The sequence below is a fragment of the Phyllobates terribilis genome, unplaced genomic scaffold (genome assembly GCF_046119375.1).
Source record: "Phyllobates terribilis strain yellow unplaced genomic scaffold, ASM4611937v1 Scaffold_11__3_contigs__length_659146591, whole genome shotgun sequence".
In the NCBI taxonomy this organism is placed as follows: Eukaryota; Metazoa; Chordata; class Amphibia; order Anura; family Dendrobatidae; genus Phyllobates; species Phyllobates terribilis.
This window is the reverse complement of record NW_027362771.1, coordinates 581473117-581481520: the sequence shown is the minus strand read 5'-3', so window position 1 is coordinate 581481520 and position 8404 is coordinate 581473117.

The window sequence follows — 8404 nt, the reverse complement described above, 5'->3', positions numbered from 1 at the left end:
CTTCCATTGTCTATGGGTGATGGCTGCTCTTCTTGTAATTGCTTAAAGGGATATATTTATCATCTGTCTGATATATAAGGATATTTCTGCTGTGATGTAAGCACCGTTCCAACTTATTACTTTTTTCTTTACGCCCAGATCTCCCTGTTTTGCTTTGAGCTCATTCTGTTAACCTCAATTGATGTAATTATGAAAAATATTCCTGTTATGGCAGTGCCATGTGGTATTTGCCTTTTTTAATGTTTTTGTACATGTTGATCTAATAAAACTCTATTTTATTTTATTATTTTTCAATTCTTGAAGATATATTGACTCTTTTTCGGTCTTTGATAGGTTATCTACAGGACTTGGTTGTAGCCTGTTGCCATGGAGACAGATAGACCTGTACTGGAGCTGTAAACATGATAGTATAACAGCACAATCAGACTACACAGGACTTGTTTGTAGTCTGTTACCATGGAGACAGATAGGCCTGCACAGGAGCTATAAACACGGTACTATAACTGCACAATCAGACTACACAGGACTTGTTTGTAGTCTGTTACCATGGAGACAGATAGGCCTGCACAGGAGCTATAAACACGGTACTATAACTGCACAATCAGACTACACAGGACTTGTTTGCAGTCTGTTGCCATGAAGACAGATAGGCCTGTATTGGAGCTGTAAACACGGTAGTATAACTGCACCATCACGACAAGGTGTACCCATCGGGACAGTCCTAACATGTCCTTAGTAATAAAACCTCACTTTGTGTCAGCTGACCTCAATGTAGATAAGGGCAGAGCAGATAAGGGCAGTTAGGTGATGCTCCAGGAGGGGGCGACCTCCTTGTAGTAATGTAATCTCCAGTTAGTAAGAAAACAAAATCCCCCCATGTAGAGACACAACCTTCAACACCAAAGCCCCTTTCTTCTGTTTAAATCTGTCCTTTTTCTTTCTGGAGCGTCACTCTTCTTCTCTTAAAAGGAAGTCATATTATAGAAGAGTGACCACAAGCTTCTCCTTTCTATGATTCATTACTCTCAACCGCTGCTGATTTATTAGTGAAACTATGGCGCCCCACAGCTGAACCACCCATGATCAGATGTGATCTGTATAGAAACCTGTAGCACCCCCACAGGGGAAAAAAAGTATTACATGGCTCATTTTATTGATGGGCAGTCCATGGGACACAAGAGTTGGGTTCTCTGGTGATGCTTTTTATGGTCAATCTTCACTTTTGTGGTAATGAATGAAGGCCCCATCTGTGTACCCAGCATCGGGATTGTCTTAAGTTTTTGTGCATTGGGGGTTTGATCGCACCTGGACTGTGGACACTTTTCCACTCATCTTAGTTCAAACTTCAAACATTTCAAATTTTTTAAAATTTCTGTAAATTTTCAGATATTTTCATAAATAAAGGCAAATCATATTGACCTGAATCTATCACTAATATAAAGTGTAGCGTCGGCGTCTCTGCCCCCTGCCAGGCAGAGACGCCATCCCCCTTACTGCCGCGGACCTGCTTCGGCGTCTTCCGACCTCCCTGCTGCGGCTGCTGGTACACACAGCTTCCCTGGCTCTGTGCTTAGGGCGCGCGCGCACTCGCTCCCTCCCTCTTAAAGGGGCCGCGCGCGCCGTCCTAAAATGTCCCCGGCCAATGGCCGGAGGACTTTCTCTATAAACGGCACCTCCTCCAATATGGAGGTGCCCGTGCAAGGTTGTTGCTCTGTGATACTTACTTTGCTCCAGCCCTCAGGTCCTCTGTAAGCCAGTCTTGTCTGCCAGCCTGATCTTCAGTCCAGTCAGCCAGTCTCACTACTTTCCAGCCCGACAGTCTGCCTTCACTCCAGTCTGTCTATGGGCTCTGCCCGCCTGCTTACCTGGATGCACCTGCCTGTTACCTGCCGTGCCTGCCAGCCTGCTTACCTGGAAGCACCTGCTAGATACCTGCCGTGCCCGCTTGCCTGCCTTTACCTGCCGTGCCCACCTGCCTGCTTACCTGGAAGCACCTGCCTGTTATCTGTTGTGCCCCCCAGCTTTCCTACCCGGAACACTCGCCTGGCTATCAGCCGAATCAGCCTGCTTGACTACCTGGACCACCCGTCAGGCAGCCTGCCTGCCGTGCTCTTACGCTGTACCGGTCAGTTCCTGCCTTCTGACCCGTGGGAGTCACCAGCTCTCATACAAGGTCGGTCCCAGAGTGGCACCTGGTCCCTCTGCTCGGTCCCTCCCTGGTTCACGGAGTCGACTGAGCCGCCGTGCGACCCTGGTCAGGCCGAGTAGATACTTAGTCACGCCCCTTTGGTCCCTCCTTGCACCAAAGCTCAGAGGCTTCACCACCTGGATCCGTAACATAAAGTTCAATGTGTCACAAAAAAAATAAACTCAGAATCACTGGGATACGTAGAAGCATTCCCAAATTACTATCGCATATGGTGTCACATGTCAGATTTGAAAAATTTGGCCAATCGAGGAAGTGAAAATGGACTATGGTGGTACGGCGTTTAGGTGGCGTTTAGGTGCCCCTACGCGCGTCAATTTTCCTATCATTCTGATTGAGTGTGAACCTCTTTCTCTCTGTGTCCATTGTTATCTTTCGGCCAGTCCACACTGCCCACTCATTGTCCATCTGTCTCAGACTCCAGTCCATTTTCCTATTTCCCTATATAGATGTCCTTTGGCATGTGCACAAGACACAGCCATGTGCCAGCTCAGCTCTGCCCTGGGTGGGAAGAAGTGGCAGTTGGCATGAAGCAGGGTGATTAAAAATCATTACAGACGGATCCACTGGGTCTGTATTTTACCCTCTTCCCTCATTGTACCTCGTATTTAGTGCCAGTGGTTCCTTATCCAGTAGTAACAGGTGATGTAACCTCTGAGGTGTATGATATGGTTCCCAAGCTAAAATTAGAGCACTGTGTGTATTATCTCTGTACTGTGACATCACTGTGTATATTATCCCTGTGCTGTGATATCACTGTGTGTATTATCCCTGTACTGTGACATCACTGTGTATATTATCTCTGTACTGTGACATCACTGTGTGTATTATCCCTGTACTGTGACATCACTGTTTATTATCCCTGTACTGTGACATCACTGTGTGTATTATCCCTGTACTGTGACATCACTGTGTGTATTATCTCTGTACTGTGACATCACTGTGTATATTATCCCTGTGCTGTGATATCACTGTGTGTATTATCCCTGTACTGTGACATCACTGTGTATATTATCTCTGTACTGTGACATCACTGTGTGTATTATCCCTGTACTGTGACATCACTGTGTATATTATCTTTGTACTGTGACATCACTGTGTGTATTATCTCTGTACTGTGACATCACTGTGTATATTATCCCTGTACTGTGACATCACTGTGTGTATTATCCCTGTACTGTGACATCACTGTGTATATTATCTCTGTACTATGACATCACTGTGTGTATTATCCCTGTACTGTGACATCACTGTGTGTATTATGCCTCTACTGTGACATCACTGTGTTTATTATCCCTGTACTGTGACATCACTGTATGTATTATCCCTGTACTGTGACATCACTGTGGGTATTATCTCTGTACTGTGACATCACTGTGTGTATTATCTCTGTACTGTGACATCACTGTATGTATTATCCCTGTACTGTGACATCACTGTGTGTATTATCCCTGTACTGTGACATCACTGTGTGTATTATCTCTGTACTGTGACATCACTGTGTGTATTATCTCTGTACTGTGACATCACTGTGTGTACTATCCCTGTACTGTGACATCACTGTGTGTATTATCTCTGCACTGTGACATCACTGTGCTTATTATCTCTGTACTTTGACATCACTGTGTGTATTATCCCTGTGCTGTGACATCACTGTGTGTATTATCTCTGTACTGTGACATCACTGTGTGTATTATCCCTGTACTGTGACATCATTGTGTGTTTATTTCTGTACTGTGACATCACTGTGTTTATTATCCCTGTACTGTGACATCACTGTGTATTATCCCTGTGCTGTGACATCACTGTGTGTATTATCTCTGCACTGTGACATCACTGTGTGTATTATCCCTGTGCTGTGACATCACTGTGTGTATTATCTCTGTACTGTGACATCACTGTGTGTATTATCCCTGTACTGTGACATCACTATGTGTATTATCCCTGTACTGTGACATCACTGTGTTTATTATCTCTGCACTGTGACATCACTGTGTGTATTATCCCTGTTCTGTGACATCACTGTGTGTATTATCTCTGTACTGTGACATTGCTGTGTGTATTATCCTTGTACTGTGACATCACTGTGTTTATTATCCCTGTACTGTGACATCACTGTGTTTATTATCTTCACTGTGACATCACTGTGTTTATTATCCCTGTACTGTGACATCACTGTGTGTATTATCTCTGTACTGTGACATCACTCTGTTTATTATCTCTGTACTGTGACATCACTGTGTGTATTATCTCTGTACTGTGACATCACTTTGTTTATTATCTCTGTACTGTGACATCACTGTGTTTACTATCCCTGCACTGTGATATCACTGTGTTTATTATCCCTGTACTGTGACATCACTGTGTGTATTATACTTGTACTGTGACATCACTGTGTTTATTATCCCTGTACTGTGACATCACTGTGTGTATTATCTCTGTACTGTGACATCACTGTGTTTATTATCCCTGCACTGTGACATCACTGTGTGTATTATCCTTGTACTGTGACATCACTGTGTGTATTATCTCTGTACTGTGACATCACTGTGTTTATTATCCCTGCACTGTGACATCACTGTGTGTATTATCCTTGTACTGTGACATCACTGTGTGTATTATCTCTGTACTGTGACATCACTGTGTTTATTATCCCTTGGGGTGGGCAGACCCCTCTCATGCCGGGCCTGGTCACAGTGACCGCAGTAGTTACGCCCCTGACTGTGACACCACTGTGTTAATAACTCTGTAATGTGACATCACTGTGTTTATTATCCCTGTACTGTGACATAATTCTGTTGGGAACGTTGTACCTTTTCTTCATTGCATTGATGGCCCTATTCTGCTTAATAGCACAAATCTCAAATGCTAAGATCCTACAGATTCATCAACACGTACTGTGAGTATTACTTTAGTGTTTGGGGTCCCTTCTAAGACCCCTGATAAATTTTAACCTTCCAGTTTAGAATTAGTTACCCAATCTATGAATTAGTACTCTGATATATTATATTACACGTGATTATAAAGCAGAAGGCCTGGCCGCTTTCATCACACCTTCGTGTCTTCTTCAGAAGGAAATCCATAAAAAGAACTTGCACGATTCACAATATGTTTCACAACTCTCTGCACAGGCTGCACTTTCTATGACATGTAATTGGATGGCAGAGACTTGTAGTTTTTTGTACCCTCTATATAATGGTAAAAGAGAAAAAAAAATAGAGGAACGTGGATAGCACACGCATGGTCATGAACTTCCTCCAAACTTTTCACCCTCGGCCCTTTGACTTTTTGAACTTGTAAGTTTCTAAAAACACTCAAAATCCACTATAGTGGACTCAAGGGTCACAATTGTACCCAAGTCTTAAAGCCTAGACGAGCCCAAAAGGTCCCTTTTGCCAATTCTGTAATAGACTCATGATATTTGGGGGCTGTTTTGGAAATTTTGCATTGGGGCCCAAGAGCTTCAGGTTACGCCACTGTATGTTTATATTGTATTACATGGTGCGTACAGGTTTTTATATCTAGAAGTTTTATCTGTGGGACCCAATGTTAGACCATGTTGCCCACATTAATCTAGAGCTGTCACTCTCACATATGTTATACTGTCTCTTTTTTTTTGCCTCATTTTCATTAATAAGCTCTTTCTTCCCCCTGTACCACCAGGGATTATTGAATATTCTCTCTTTCTAAAGACTTCATTGAGAAGGTACTTTTCACAGTCATTTAGAATCTAAGCATGATTTTTTTCCACTGGACCACCAGGGCTCTGATGCTTTTGGCCACAATGGATCAATTAGAATCTAATTGTCACGATTCTGTAGCAGAATATCCCGGGGCAATAAGCTCCTTCCCTGTCCCTCAATGTAGGAGGACCCTAGGCTATCCCTGTTCCCCAGATTACCTCTGAAAGTGAAGATGCTAGGGTCTCGTACCTTGCTATGCTCCTATGCTGATATGTTTCCTTCCCCACCCAGGGAGGTATGGAAGTGTATAGGATAACACTAACCTGAGGGGAAACAGACAGGGATAAAAGAAAACTATAATCATACAAACACACTCACAAAACAACCGAGTGGAAATCAAGTGAACAGTGGGAAGGACAAACCAAATGACAAAGAGGATTAGGATTAACACAGAATACCAAATCCACGCAGATATCTCCTGTAAACTACACCAACCGACTGCTACTAATTCAGAACTCTCCTTCACCACCAAACCAGGAAGTTGAAAACTATCACCAGCAATTCCCTGGTGCAAGAGGCAAGCATATATACCCAGGGGTGGATTAAGAGTAGCCAGCGCCCTGGGCAATTTAGAAGGCATGTGCCCCCCCCCACCCGGTACCTGATGTATCACGTGACATGTCACATGATCCCCTTTGATAAATCATGTGATAGGTCATGTGAGTGACACACAGGTGCTCTGGTGCACATCTGTATATGGAAGAAGACAGAGATAGCAGCGCGCACAGTGCGCCGCACAAATTTTACCCTTATGTACAGCACTATGCGTAACATAGCACTATATAAAATAGAGCAGGGGTGGGGAATTAATTTTCCCAGGGGGCCACACAAGACCATGACTGTTATGGAAGCTGAACCAATAGACTGAAATTAATTCTGCTCAATATTAATATTAACATATTACTTTACTTATAATTTTTTTTTACATTAATTGTATGACTTAATATTGAGCACAATTAAAGTGCACCTGTCAGTAGGATTGTGCTCACTAAACCACATAAACTGTCAGGTGGGCGACATCACACTGATTAAAATGATACCTTGGTTGATTAAATCCATCCTGCGGTTCTTGTGTAATCATTACTTTCAGTTTGGAGATAATGATATTCTTGTGCTCCGGGGAGGCCTGTGAGGGGCGCTCTATCTGGTGCTCTGCTTACATATTCAACTGTATGCTCTTATGACAGCTCAGTGATCATTCAGTGACCTGCCTCCTATTTTACATAATGCATCTAGTAGTGCGGGGTGCTAGGTAAATAGGAGGCAGGTCAGTGATGGCACAGTGAGCTGTCATAAGAGCATACGAATGAATACATAAGCAGAGCACCAGATAGAGCGCCCCCCACAGGCCGCCCCGGAGCACGAGCATATCATTATCTCCAAACTGAAAGTAAAAATTACACAAGAACCACAGGACGGATTTCATCATCCAAGGTATTATTTTAATCAGTGTAATGTCGCCCACCTGACAGTGTATGTGGTTTACTGAGCACAATCCTGCTGACAGGTGCGCTTTAAGTATGCTGACATCCCCCTATATACAGTATGAGCCCCCACATAGCCCCTACATAAAGTATGAGCCCTTACATAGCCCCTGTATACAGTATGAGCCCCCACAGAGATTCCTAGATACAGTATGAGCCCCCGCATAGCTCCCTAGATACAGTATGAGTCCCCACATAGCCTCCCAGATGCAGTATGAGCCCCCGCATAGACTCCTAGATACAGTATGAGCCCTCGCATAGCTCCCTAGATACAGTATGAGTCCCAGCATAGCCTCCTAGATACAATATGAGCCCCCACATAGCCTCCTAGATACAATATGAGCCCCCGCATAGTCTCCTAGATACAGTATGAGCTCCCGCATAGTTTCCTAGATACAGTATGAGCCCCCGCATAGCTCCCTAGATATAGTATGAGCCCCCGCATAGCCTCCTAGACACAGTATGCGCCCCCGCATAGCCTCCTAGATACAATATGAGCCCCCACATAGCCTCCTAGAAACAGTATGAGCCCCCGCATAGCCTCCTATATACAGTACGAGCCCCTGCATAGTCTCCTAGATACAGTATGCGCCCTCGCATAGCTCCCTAGATACAGTATGAGTCCCAGCATAGCCTCCTAGATACAGTATGAGCCCCCGCATAGCCTCCTAGATACAGTATGAGCCCCCGCATAGTCTCCTTGATACAGTATGAGCTCCCGCATAGTTTCTTATAGTATGAGCCCCCGCATAGCTCCCTAGATATAGTATGAGCCCCCGCATAGCCTCCTAGACACAGTATGCGCCCCCGCATAGCCTCCTAGATACAGTATGAGCCCCCGCATAGCCTCCTAGATACAGTATGAGCCCCCGCATAGCCTCCTAGATACAGTATGAGCCCCTGCATAGTTTCCTAGATACAGTATGAGCCCCCGCATAGTCTCCTAGATACAGTATGAACCCCCACATAGT